The sequence below is a fragment of the Aotus nancymaae genome, unplaced genomic scaffold, assembly GCF_030222135.1.
Source record: "Aotus nancymaae isolate 86718 unplaced genomic scaffold, 86718_ANA_hifiasm-v0.15.2.pri h1tg000040l, whole genome shotgun sequence".
Taxonomy (NCBI): Eukaryota; Metazoa; Chordata; class Mammalia; order Primates; family Aotidae; genus Aotus; species Aotus nancymaae.
Genome location: NW_026988454.1, coordinates 48,209,014 through 48,223,786, shown reverse-complemented (window position 1 = coordinate 48,223,786; position 14,773 = coordinate 48,209,014). Strand labels below are relative to the sequence as shown.

The following is a 14,773-nucleotide window of genomic DNA, read 5'->3' as shown; positions in this document are numbered from 1 at the left end:
CAGCTCCATCAATTCACTTATATTCCTCTCTAAGTTGTTTATTCTCGTTAGCATTTCGTCAAATCTTTTTTCAAGGTTGTTAGTTTCTTTGCATTTGGTTAGAACATGTTCTTTTAGCTCACAGAAGGTTCTTATTACCCACCTTCTGAAGCCTGATTCTGTCAATTCATCACACTCATTCTCCATCCAGCCTTGTTCCCTTGCTGGTGAGGAGTTGTGATCCCTTGTAGGAGGAGAGGTGTTCTGGTTTTGGGTGTTTTCATCCTTTTTGCGCTGGTTTCTTCCCATCTTTGTGGATTTATCCACCTGTTGTCTTTGTAGTTGTTGACTTTCAGATTGGGTCCCTGAGTGGACATTCAGTTTGTTGATGATGAAGTTATTTCTTTCTGTTTCTTAGTTTTCCTTCTACCAGTCAGGCCCCTCTGCTGTAGGGCTGCTGAGATCCACTCCAGGCCCTGCTTGCCTGGGGATCACCTGCAGCGGCTGCAGAACAATAAGGGTTGCTGTCAGTTTCTTCTTCTGCTATCTTTGTCCCTGAAGGATACCCGCCTGATGTCAGTCTGAGCTCTCCTTTATGAGGTGACTCTTTGGATATACAGGGGTCAGGGAGCTGCTTGAGGAGACAGTCTGTCCTTTATAGGAGCTCAAGTGCTGAGCTGTGAGCTCCATTGTTCATTCAGAGCTGCTGGGCAGGTACATTTAAGTCTGCTGCAGCAGAACTCATAAACTCCCCCCTTTTTTTCTCCCAGGTGCTCTGTCCTGGGGAGTTAGGGCTTTATTTATGAGTTTCTGTGGTGCTGCTGCCTTTTTTCAGGGCTGCCCTGCCCAGCGAGGAGGCAGCCTAGTCACTGTCTGACGCAGAGGCTTTGCTGAGCTGCTGTGGGCTTCACCCAGCTGCCGTGTGAACTTCCCTGCAGTCCTGTTTATATGGGTATATTTAGAACTGCCTCAGCAATGGTGGCCCACCTCTGTAGTGGCGGACTCTCTCTGTAATGGCAGGCTGCTTCAGCAATGGCGGGCTGCCTCAGCAATGGTGGACTACCTCTGTAGTGGTGGAGTGCCTCAGTAATGGCAGACACCCCTCCCCCACAGAGCTGGACCATCCCGGGTTCAGCTATGAAACTCTCAATCCAGAGCGTTTCAGACTGCTGTTTTTTTGTGGGGGTGGGACCAGCTGAGCCTGATCACCTGGCTCCCTGCCTCAGAGCCCTTTTTTTTTTTTTTTTTTTTTTAGTTGAACAGTCGACTGTCTCCAGGTGTTCCAATTGCCTGTTGAAAAGGCGCCGGGATATGTGTGATTTCCTGTGCGGCGACCTACTGCACCGGCTGAAACAGCCGCGCTGAGATTCGTGGCGCTTTTTTGCCTGGGAATCTCCTGGCCTGGCTCCCTGTTTCAGTCCCCTTTTCTATCAGTTGAATGGGTGACTCTGTCTTTCCGGAGCTCCAATCGCCAGCTAAAACGGTGCCTGGACTCATGTATTTTGTACGGAGAACTGTCACGCCAGGGTGCTGGCCAAAACAGCTGCACCGGCCGAAACAGCCGTGCTGGTGACCCATGGGGCTCCTCTGCCTGGGAATCTCCTGGTCTGTGGGCAATAAAAATCCGTCTGGAAATGCGGCGTCCACTCACCCTCCATGCTTTCACTGGGAGCTGCAATCCTGAGCTGTTCCTAATTGGCCATCTTGGATCTGTCTCTGTCAGTGTTCTTCTTAATCTTAATGATGAACAATCGCAGGTTATTTTTGTTTGTGTCTTGTGATTCTCAGTTTCTCCAAGTAGGTTAAGACCGTGGAAGGTATAGGAATGTGCCCAGGTTCTTTCCTACTCAATCCAGGAAGTCAGTCTAATTAGCTTCTGCACCCTATGGTAATGCAGGTGTTAATGATTAACTGACCTATCATCAAAAGGACAAATTCTGTAACCAAGAGAATGAACAGCATCTCAGATAGTCCTACAGAGTCTTGTATAGGCAAATCAAACAGCTACAATTGATAGGAGAGGTAGTGGAGAAATAAGTAGTTGAAGAATACCCTAAATTCTAAATTATTCAACATGCCTATGGGATGAGAGGGAGTGAAGCTTTATATAATATTCAGAAATAAAAATGACAGTGGCAAAAACATTTTGGGCCTTGTAAAATTTACCACTACTACAATACAGGTAAATTCTACATGAGCAACTGTAATGCACAGTTATCTTAACGCTCACTGTATTTCAACATACATAGTAACAGTAGTTTCCAAAAGTTTCCAAATCCAAGTACAGCTTATACTTAGATTTTCTTCCACCTCTGCCTGAGACAGCAAGAACACCTCTCCTCTTCTTCTTCTTCAGCCTACTCAACATGAAGACAACAAGATATGAAGACCTTTATGATGACTCACTTCCACCTGATAAACAGTAAATATATTTTCTCAAAATTTTCTTAATAACATTTTCTTTTCTATAGCTTACTTTGTTGTAACAATACAGTATACCATACATATAACATACAAAATATTTAACTGACTGTTTATGTTTAGTCAGTAAGGCTTCTGGTCAGCAGTAGGCTAATAGTAGTTAAGTCTGGGGGGAATTGAAAGTTATATGCAGGGTTTCATCTGCATGAAGGGTTGGGGCCCCAATACCTGCATTGTTCAAGGGTCAACTTTAATTTCTTTCCTTATAATCTCCAGAAGAAACTCACTGGAAAATTAGAAAATGAGAAATCCCATTCAATGATTCACAGGAACTTAGTATTTGTGAGTATTTCTTATCTTTAATTATATATTCTAGAAGTTAAGCACACTCTTTTCCTAGGATAGCTATGTATTTTTTTTAAATCACCAGAAAATTTTTATACTTTTCACTTTATTGTAGAACTCAGAGCCCTATGGCTCTCAGTCATGAATATCCTCATCGTTAAAAGTCACTCACGATACACAAGTATTTTATTTTCAAATGAAGTTGTTACTAAAAACATAAAAGACTACTGGTTTAAAACAGGGGTTTTTAATCTTGACACTACCGACATTCAGGCTGGATAAGTCTGTGTTTGGGGGTTGGGGCGGGCAGCCCTGTGCATTATTGGACGCTGAGCAGTATCCCTGGCCTGGAAACACCAGATGTCTGTATCTTACCCTCCAGATGTGACAACCCTTATCTCCAAACACTGGCAAATGTCCTCTGGGGAACAAAACAGCCTTAGTTGAGACAACGGTGAAAACATATTGTTCGATTAGAATAATACCCCCAGGACTCACACAGCACTATGTACTAGTTACAGTTAGAGGCACTTTACATATATCAACACATTTAATTTAATCCTCAATAATAACTCCACAAAGTTGGGCCTTTTTTTACCTTCATTTAACAGAGGACAAAACTGAGGTACAGTGAGGTTAAGTAACTTGCCCAAGGTCACTGGACACATAAATGTCAGAGACAGAAATCAAATTCAGGGAGTCTGGCTCCAGAGTTTTTGCTCCTTTTACACTATACCTGCTAAGATGCAGGGAGAATAAACACAAATTAGAATTATTTTTTCATTCAAGATTTTCAGTAGTCTCTTCGAACATGGTGGCTCACACCTGTAACCTCAGCACTTTGGGAGGACGAGGTGGGCAGATCTCGAGGTCTTGAACTCGAGGTCAGAAGTTCAAGAACAGCCTGGCCAACATGGTGAAGCCCCATCTCTACTAAAAATATAAAAATCAGCCAGATGTGGTGGCGTGCACCTGTAATCCCAGCTACTTGGAAGGCTGAGGCAGAAGAATTGCTTGTACACAGGAGGTGAGTTACAGTAAGCCAAGATTGCGCCACTGCATTCCAACCTTGGTGACAGAGCAAGACTCCTTCTCAAAAACAACAACAACAACAAAAAAGGTTTTCAGTAGTCTTACAACATTGTGCACTTTAAATACCCCCATTGAGCCCGGCATATTTATTTTAAAAATAGGAACAATAATGGAATTGAAATAAGATAGTTTATCAAAGGCCTCAACAAAAGTCCTCAGAAAGAATAGAATATACTTTTTATTTATCAATACTCCTTACATGTAGTACAGCATGTTTGCTTGCTTTATCTGTTTATTTGCATAAACTAAGAATTGCTATACAAAGGAAGTACTGTACAACTATCAACCTAGCTTATTTTGATTTGGGTTACTCTTACCAGTAACCCAAAGCACAAAATATCCCTCGGGAAACAGTTTATGTTTGTTGAACATAAATCACAGCAACAGGCCTGTTGTTAGGTCCAGGGTCAGGTTCTAGCCCATGCTGAGGTCTGAGGGGAGTGGGTGGATGAATGGCAAATAGCTGAAAGAACACTCAGGGGATCGTAGGTAGGTGAAATGCAGCTTTATTCAGCAGCTCTCTCATCAGCAACTCTCTTACACTGTCTGCTCTATCTCAGCTGCTTGAGCCGGCTGCTCCCACACTTACCTGTGTGGCCAGCTCTACCTGCCTTCAGGATAAGCAGTTCAACTCTTTCTCTCTGGGCATGAGTGGGCCGAGCTGTGTCCTGGCTCCCCGCTGTTTCTCTGGGCACGAGCACCTGTGCAGCATCAGCAAGGCAGTTATACCTTTTACAGACAATAGTGGCCCAAACCAAGTATGAATTTACACAAACAGGTTATATAACAAGTGGAGTATGCACCTGTCTCTAAACTCACTGAGTCATGCAGACTCAGATGTCTGCCTTGGCCTACTCTTGACCAAAGTGCATCCACGTAACTTACACCTGTATTAGTCTGTTTTCATACTGCTATAAACAACTGCTGGAGATGGGGTAATTTATAAAGGAAAGAGATCTCATTGACTTACAGTTCAGCATGGCTGGGGAGGCCTCAGGAAACCTACAATCATGGCAGAAGGTAAAGGGGAAGCAAGGCACCTTCTTCACAAGGCAGCATGAAGGAGAAGTGCCGAGTAAGAGGGGAAGAGCCCCTTATAAAACCATCAGATCCTGTGAGAACTCACTATCATGAGAACAGCATGGGGAAAAGTACCCCCATGATTCAATTACCTCCACCTGTTCTCTCTCGTTACATGTGGGGATTGTGGGAATTATGAGGATTACAATTCTAACGAGATTTTGGTGAGGACACAAAGGCTAACCATATCAAGACCACATGATTTACCACTCACAGCTGACTAGCTCTATGTATGCAAGTGACTATACTTGACTTCACATACTGTACTCATACATAGTACCAAAAGTGGTAAGCAGAGTGAACGACCATGCTACCCCAAATATGTCCATGCAGTAATCCCTAGACCTGTGCATATATTATTTTACATGGCAAAGGGAGTTGGCAGGTAAGATGAAAGTTACTTAAGAACAATTAAGTTGACCTTAAAATAAAGAGCAACCTGGATTACCCAGGTGGGGCAAATTTAATAAGTGAGCCCTTAAATGCAAAGAACATTCTTCAGCTGGGGGCAAAAGACATGCAGCAGAAGAGAAAGTCAGAGATTCAGCTGAACAGAACTCCATGTGATGTTGCTGGTTTGAAAAAGGAGGGACTGTTCAGTTATTGCTTTGGCAACATGTATGAACACTGAAAAAACACAGAGAAGATTAGCATGGCCCCTCTGCAGGATCACATGCAAATTTATGAAACATTCCAAATATATATATATAGAGAGAGAGACAGGGTCTCGCTCTGTCACACAAGGTGGAGTGCAGTGGCTTGATCTTGGCTCACTGCAACCTCTGCCTCCCGGGTTTAGGCCATTCTCCTGCCTCATCTTCCCAAGAAGCTGGGATTTCAGGTGTGCACCACCATGTCTGGCTAATTTTTGTATTTTTAACAGAGATGGGGTTTTGCCATGTTGGCCAGGCTACATTCCATATTTTTAAGAGAGTAGTACAACATGGTGACTATAGTTAAGAACACTGTATTGAAAACTGCTAGGAAAGTACATTTTAAGGGCTCCCCATACAATAAATAATAAGTAGGTGAGGTAACAGATACGGTGATTAGCTGAATTTAGCATTCCACAATGGATACATATTTCAAAATGCGTACACCATAAATTTATACAAGTTTTACTTGTCTGAATGAATGAATGAATGAATGAAAAGAAAATGGAGGGAACAATATGGCAAAGAATGCAGCTGCCTTCAGAAACAGAGAGTCCCCTGGCTGACAGCAAGGAAATGAGGACCTTAGTCCTACAGTTGGCAAGGAACTGCATTTTGCCAACAACCTGAATGAACTTGTAAAACAGATTCTCCCCTGGAGCCAGATAAGAGCCTGAGCCAGCCGGCAGCTCATTTCTGGCCTTATGAGACTCAGTGCAGAGAAACCAAACAGGCCCACTCTATCTGTGACCTACAGAACTGTAAGATATTAATTTGTATTAAGTCACTCTGTTTGTGATAATTTGTCATAACAATGAAAGAAAACTAACACACCACACAACATGCCCAAGGAAGAACAGTAATTCACCCACTGCCATACCATGAATTACCAAATGGCAGACAGGGATTTAGAAACCTGGTCTTCAAACCCCAAAACTATTTCCTTAAGTACCAATATCTGCATAGGCTTCCTGACATGCAAATAGCTTTGCATCCATTCACTCACTGGTTCCTAACATCCAGGAAAAGTAGGCATTATCACCACTCTCACAGATAAGAGATAAAAGCTCAAATGCATTGTGTACCTTCACGGGGTTGAACTGTTAGTAAGTGGCAAAGCCACACGCTCCTTCATCTCAGTGCTTTTGCGTGTGCTGCATTTAACAATAAGAATGTAATAAGTAGGTTAAAACAAAGTGAATTATAAAAACAGAGAAAAATAATTTTCTGCTGTTCAGGGGATAAGAACAGGCACAAATTTATGGAATGAATAAGATTTAAATTAGGTCTTGATAGGTAGGATTTCAAAAGATAAGACTTGATTATTTTGTAAATTTGGAATCAAATTCCTGATTTGATGTATGCATGTGTGTGTTTTAACTGGTCACCATTAAAGTGTTCAGACTTCATCTCATAATGAGCAGCAATATGCGAGGCTGTTAAATGGTTACTATGTCAGGGAAAGGAAGTTTGGTTCATGAACTGATCTTTTGCAGGCATGTTTATATCACAGTTAATGGAACAACATAAAATGCTAAAGCTGGGGAACTATCATTTCAGTAAGGTAAAACCTTCCATAATTAATATAGAGCAGAGCCCTGCACAACTTGCCTCTGACAAGTAGGCCTACAACAGAGAAATTTCCAGTAAGATAAATACAACAAAGCAGATGTCTGGATGCAGCAGAGATGCCAGAAAACCTCTGTGCAACCAGGCAATCCTCTCCTTTCTGTCACTTAGGAGGCTCTGTACCATGCCTACATTTGTACTAAAAATCAATACTCCACCCCCTGGCCATAGATGATTAGACACTTAACTAAAGCTGGGTCAGATTCTCCATTCTGGGAATTTGGAATTGAGCCTCTGAGATGCTTATTAGAAACTCTATTAGTGCTCAAACTTATTGGCCATGTAAACTTGAGGACTCATTCATAAGACAGCCTGTGTGCAGAGGAAAGAATAAAGCAGGTATGAATGAAGACAAAAGTAGCCCAGAATAAGAAATGAGGAATAGTGGTCTTGCTTCCTGGTACCTTCACATTTGTAGTTCCAGGTTCTGTGAGGTCTTCACCTAGATCCATGAGAGATCCCTCTTTATCTTATAATAAATAGCCCCCCACCCACCCACCAACCCCAAATTAAGTGGATTTACATTCTTACTAACAAATGATCTCTTCCATCAGATTCTCAAAAAAGCACTTTGGGACATGTGTCGTCTCTCTGTTCCAAATACCTAGAAAAATCCAAGGATAGGTCAATCTACTTGTCTGTCTTGTCCAAATATGGCAGAGTGGCTGAATCCTGCTAAGGAAAAATCCAACTAGTGAGCAGAGGGGGCCAGGTGTCGGCTCTGACTGTGTGCTCAGCAGTGCCCAGTAAGTACTGTGTTTCTCTACTCAGCCTTCTCATTACCCCTTGTCATCCGACAGCTACCACCCCACCTCTCTGGCCTCATTCACAGTGACCTTCTTGAAAGAGTTGTCTGTGCCTTTCCTTAGCTCCACTGCAATACAGCTGCCACCCTGAATACTGTACTGTATTGGCTCCAGTAAGTGTCACCTTCTGGCTGCTTCTTACCAAATCCACAGAAAAATTCTTAATTCCTATCTTGACCCTTGGCAGCATTTGACACTGTTGAGACTCACTCCTTCAAATACTGAATATCTAAAAATGCTCCAGGGTGCCATGCTCCGCCAGTTTTCTTCCTGCATCTCTCTGATTGCTCCTTCTCTGTCACTGCTTACTCTGCACATCCTGTAATTGTTGATGTTCCCCAGGCTTCTAGGCCCTTGACTCTTCTTACAGGACACATTATCCCTAACGGATCTTATTTATTTCCACAGTTTGATGGCCTCAAGATTAGCATCTCTAGCCTAGACCTCTTTGCAGTGCTTGTTGTATATGTCCAACTGCTCACAAGAGACCTCCACTTGGACATCTTTCTCCTCTAATGCTACATATACTAAACCACACCCATTACCCCTTCTCCACTCCTCTCTTTCTCCTGAGATTCCAACCATCAGACAACCCATGTCCCCATCAGGAACCCAAGCACCTCATTATCTTCATCTCCTCGCTCACTCTCCATTTTTAAATGCCCACAAAGTTCTATAAATTCTGTTTTTAAGTATCTCAAGGATCTATTCACTTTCTCTATCTTCCCTGCCCCTTTCTGCACTTAGGCCATCATCACCTCTCCTCTGAATTACTGCAGAGCCTTCTCATGCATGTCCTGGACTCCAGTATTACCCAAAAATGCAGATTTGATATTATTTCTGTAACTTAAAACCCTCCCATGGTTCCCGATGATCTCAAGATAAAGTCTAAACACCTGGCCAGACCCCTTCTCTGCTTCATTTCTGTGGCCCACTTCCTAGCACCCTCTTCTCAGCACTACTACTCCGGCTCAGTCCTCTGGCTGCCCTGGGGATCTTCATACTTCCATCCCTATTCTGCGGCCCTCTTTATCTCGCCTGCAACTGGCTAATTCCCACTCAGCCTCAGGTCTAATACTTTACTTCATTTAGAAAGTGTTCCTGAACCCCCAATCTGCCACAGTTATGTTCTACTTCAGGCTCCCATAGTACCTCTAGACCCTTTCCAGGGTACTTGCCACAGGACCTCCTTACTCTCTAACCCTTTGGGCTCCATGTGGGCAGTGGTGATATCGGTCTTGCTTACTGTCATCTCTCCAGTGCCTTGCACAGGGTGGTACTTCTAAATATTTGTAGAAGGAGTATTGCTGGAAATGATTCTTAATCTGATTTATTAAGGAATATAATATTAAAATTTTAAAAAAAACTATTTGAGTTTGAATGATTACTGTATTGCCCCATTTGCAGAAAGAGTTACACTGTCTGGATCTCCTAGGACCAATTAAACAGAGCCTTTATTGTCACTTCTATACAAAACTTGAGTGTTAAGTCAGTAACAATATGTTATTTTGACTTATAGAATTCTTTTTGGTGATATACCTCACTGTGAATTTAAAATTCAAACTGCATTTTTGTTTAATGTGGTCATACTTCATAGAATCTCCTGATTAAAGATTAAATAATTGTAACATTATGTATCCTAAACTTCAGGAGTCATAGTTGCCCCATGATGAGAAAGAGAAAGGAAGAAAATTTAGATTTGTTTCTTCTAGTGACCATTGTCTTTCTCTTGATTTAAACAACTTCCCAGAACTCCCAGTAACTTTCATTAATGCTTAAGGCATTTAGATAATTATATACACACATATAACCATGTACATATTATGCAGGTACATATTAAGGGGATATAAACATACATGAACACATACTAGTAAACACAGTACTTGACGTTGAGCACAATATTACTCTTGCGAGACTTTTCCAAACAAACTGAGCATTGGTGCTGCTTTCAGAACGAAGGCATGTTGTCTGCCACAAGCTGGGGTGGAAATCATGCCAGCCCTCACCCCACTTCCCTTTACTTCCTTCTCAGGCAGAGAAGTGACTGTAGGAGGGGTCTTAATTCTTTATTCAAGATGGGTAAGATCTGAGCCTGCCAAGGCCCCAGGGAATGTGGGGAGCCCAGTGGAAGTGAGCGCACAGGAACAGGGTTGGGGCAGGGACCAGATAGACCCGGGTTCCAACCTCGCAGGAGCTGCTCGACCCTGGGCAATTTGCTTGCCCCTTCCTGGCCTCAACTTCCTAAGTATAAAATGAGGAGACTAATGTCAAACACCAGTATTCTGAAAAAAGCCAAATACTTGTTCTGAGAATTTAATGAGAATATGTACATAAAGTGGTGAGCAAAGTACCTAATAGTAAGTGAACATTCAACAAATGGTATCCTGTAGTTACTGGCACACTTTTCACCAGTCTAGAATTAAAACTGCACATAAAGGAGTCAAAGTCTATGCCAAGATGAGATTTAAAAAATCTCGTTATTGATTGCCTTAATTATACATAATAACACTAACTGATGATGTAAAATCAATTAAGGAGCCATTCTCAGAACAAGAAGAATAACAAACACATTCTATTAGGAGAAAAAGGGAACACATTACAGAATATAACTGAGAAGCTGCACTTTCTATTAAAAGTAAAGTTTTAACTGTTGCCTCTATTTTAAACCTAGAGAAAAGAAGAAAATTATCAGACATTGTTATTGTTGCTGTTGTTATTCATAAACCAAATATACTTGCAAATTAATAGCTGAGTTTTAAGAGCCAACTGAGGAATATAATTTTTATTTTAAATGTTAAGGCAATATTCTGTTTAAAAGATAAATATCTAACTTGGGATCTTGGTATATACTAGTGGAAGACTCTGGGTTGCATTACACACAACAGACACTCTTATGGCTACTAATGTGTTGTGCGCCCCCTGGGTTTGTGAAGAGAAGGCATTCCAGAGTGAAGTAAAGGAGCAGGCATCTTGTCCTGAGGTGAAGGAAGAACCTTCCTTCCCTGCCAGTTTGGTTTATTACCTTCAAATCAGCCCCGGAAAATGCTGTCTGCAAAAATTCCCCAGTGTTTTGGAAAACACTAGCTACACTATGGTGATGCATGAGATTTCAAATCAATCAAAGGCATTATTTCCTGAGATAGCTTTTGAGCAATTCTATTGAGAGCCAAAGGTCCACAAATATGCTAACTAATCATAAAACTAGACAGCTTCTAGTTTTATGATTAGTTAGCATATAAGTTAGCTTCCTCCCTCAGGAATTCTAAAAGGTAGGAGTCAGTGCCCACAGGTCAGAAACAGGTGATCCTTCTGTACATCAGTGGTAATGCCTGGAATTCACCTCTTAAGGTTCCAGGAAGCGAGAGGGCTTCTCATTCCCTGCTGACAACCAGAGTATTACGGTGACTAGTCATCTGATGTGTGTGACATTACATAATACCACTCCTACCGTCTGCCTTTGCATCATTACTACCGCCTCTCCAGCAGAACACACTCAAGGATAGAAGATGATTAAGAGCATGGGTGAAAGTACAACAGAAAAAGACAGCTAATACTAAATTAAGCTAATTATTAAGCTCGAACTAACACCTGATTACCTGCAGCATACCTGGCTATAAAATCCTCAACCTCTATTACCATATAAGTCAAAAGTGGAGAATTTCTGTCAAAACTTATATCAAGAATACATAAATTCAGACTAGTTTTCTAATAAAGAATCCACCACTGGTTAACTCAGACCAAAACCTGGTATTATACTTTGCTGAACTTCTGCCTAGTCCTCAAAGAAGTCCCTTCTAAATGTCTAAATTTTAGTGCCTTTACCTTATAAAAACCTAGGGTGTAATTCTTCAGATCACAGGTGGGTGGAGAACTACAACCACAGAAGCAAATACATTGACTTTCCAGACTCTCAGGTATATTCTAATAGGACTGCAGTTAAAGTTTTAAGCAAGAGGCAGATGGACAGTATCACTAGCCCTCACTTTCCCAGAGACAGCTGTTTTTAAACTTCCTATGTCAGCTCATCCCACATGCTATATCTTTGAATATAACTCTTTTTTCAATTTATAAAATTACAATGGTTTTAAAAATCAATTTTACAAACATTTGACAAGGTAGGGGAAGTAAACAGAAATAACCTTTTATTTTAATTTTCCTATTTTCTTTACCATCAATGGCAAGCAGATTTAAAATGCTAAGACAGAAAAATATAGACCTAGGGGGATTTTAAAAAGCTTGGGAAAAGAGACCCAAATATCTTCATGCCCAGTAAAGAATATCTTTCCCTCTCTCTATTAGTTGGTTTTTATTAAACAATTTCTGCCTTGAATTCTAACATGAAATACTTTAAAAGTTAAAATTAATAGCCTACACTAAAAGCTTTCTATTATTTTGGGCTGAATCATAAGAACTTAAGTGTACCTCGTATGTTAGGACTACAACAGTCAAAATGTTCTTCAGAAAATCTTTACGAGTAGAATGTTCCAATAAAAGGAAGTAAACTTTTAAAACATTACTTGGTGTTCTGTTTCCAAATCTAATCCTCCAGGCATAAACTACGAAGTTAATAAGCAGCAGATTAAAACCACCCAAGAACAAATTATTAATCAGTTTTCCATTTCACTCTTCAATTCTTGTCTTAAATGCACTAGGAATCTCTGCTGCCAATGTAGTTAAAGCTGCAGCAGCTCTAATAATCAACGGATATTATCACAAAGGGTGGATACATCCTAAAATGAAAGCACCATATGCCTAATTATTGAGCTAAATTTACACACATAGCTATCTCTGAATGAAACATTTTCAGCTTTTCAGCTCACAAAAATTATTTCTTTCTATGCCCTGAAGGTATTTCTCCAGATTCCTTTTTCCCCTGGTTTTGTTTCTTCCCCACATATCCGAGTGTTGTGTGACACCAGGTCTGGAAGTCAGAGGTAACTGGACACAGATGAATGAATGAGGAACCCTCCATTCGACACCCTCTCTATGGTTTTCCTGGGGATGAGCATCCCTTCTGCGTAATAACAATTCTAACAAGGCAAAATAATGCTTCCTTTCCTGCCACAGGAAGTGAGAATTTTGGCAATAACAACTAAAAAGGGAGGCAACAATAGAAAATACAAGCTATTGGTCAATACAGCAATACTGCAGCCAAGACATACTTTTCTTCCCTGGAAATGACTTTCTGAATCCAATTTACTTACCAACCCCTTTTCTTAGCAAAAGTCCAAGCTTATTACTCCTACCAATTCCTAGCTGCTAATAAGTACATACTATGTATTGAATAATGAATGCTACATGCAAGGAAGGCACTGTGCTGAGAGATTCACATACATTTTCTATTTTAATTCTTACAACAACTCTGAAAAAGAGGAATTATTAGCTCCATTTCAAAGGTGTGGAAAGGGAGGCCAGAAGGGTTTCTACTCTGCCATACTGTCTCACAGACTAACTAGGTTGTAAAAAAACTTTGTTGATATACTTAAGTGATTTCTCATCTGGGTTACATTTAAGATGAATTGTCTTTTACTGTCAAATTCTGGGCCAAAGACCTATGGAGATAAAAAAGGTGTCCTGACTTTTAAGATGTCTGAAAGCTACTTGAAAGATAACATATATGCCCATGAAATCAGTGACACACAGGTCAAAGATAGAAATAATAAATAATACGGGAATTTGGAGTAGTGAGAGATCAGTAAAGGTTGAGAGTGTAGAGGGCTTCATGAGGACATGGATTTTGAGCAAGTGAGAAGACTCTCCTTTTGAGAACCATAAAGTAAACAAGGCGAAGTACTCAATTATGTGTGTTCTGGAGATAGTAACTATGTAAGTTTTGTGGAAACACAGATTCCTTCCTGGTAAACTCAAGAAGTAAACTAAGGCAGATTTATGGAAGACTACGGATGCCAAGCTAAAAAGTTGTGACTATTGTGACTTCATTCTAGAAAAATGTTTTTCTAGCTGAAGTCACTGGACCAGAAGCATCAGTATCACCTAGCAAGATGTTTAAAATGCAAATTCTGTGGCCCACCCAGGCCTACTGAATCAGAAAAATCCAGGGTTTTCTTTCTTTCTTTTGTTTTTTTTTTTTTTTTTTTGAGACGGTCTCACTCTGTCACCCAGGCTGGAGTGCAGTGGCATAATCTCGGTTCACTGCAACCTGGGTTCAAGCAATTCTCCTGCCTCAGTCTCCCAAGTAGCTGGGACTACAGGTGCCCACCACCATGCCCATCTATTTTTATATTTTTAGTAGAGATGGGGTTTTGCCATGTTGGCCAGGCTGGTCTTGAACTCCTGGTCTCAAGTGATCCACTTGCCTCAGCCTCCCAAAGTGCTGGGATTATAGGCATTAGCCACTGTGACTGGCCCCAGCAGTCCATTTTAACATGCCCTCCAGGTGATTCTGATGCAAGTTAAAGTCTGAATCATTGCTTTACAGGAAATGGAGGACCACTAAAACCTGAGTTGGGCAATATGAGAGAAGTGATGTTTTAGGAAGATTAATAGTCATCTGCAGAATAAGCTGGAAAGGGGACCATTGACAAATTGCATAAAATTCATTGAGCCTCTACCATGTAATTATTTATATGAGACAGCACTTTTCAAGAGAAACAATATGAAATTAGGAAATTGAAAACCAAGCTTCTTTCTCTTTCTCAAAATATCACCCCTCCTTAAGGAGGAGCATGCTTATGTAATTCCGATTTCTCCAGTGGAAAATAATACCTAATCTATGACTTTTCATTTTAGTGTGGTACTATAAGCATT

General features: G+C 40.9%; 1 protein-coding gene and 1 pseudogene across 1 annotated transcript in view; one reads left to right on the top strand and one right to left on the bottom strand.

Annotated features, from left to right (window-relative positions):
- Positions 1 to 14,773, bottom strand: part of MAN1A1 (mannosidase alpha class 1A member 1) — a 178,272-nt gene that overhangs the window by 150,573 nt on the left and 12,926 nt on the right. The window lies entirely within an intron of this gene.
- LOC135268536 (U6 spliceosomal RNA) lies at positions 5,520 to 5,620 on the top strand (annotated as a pseudogene).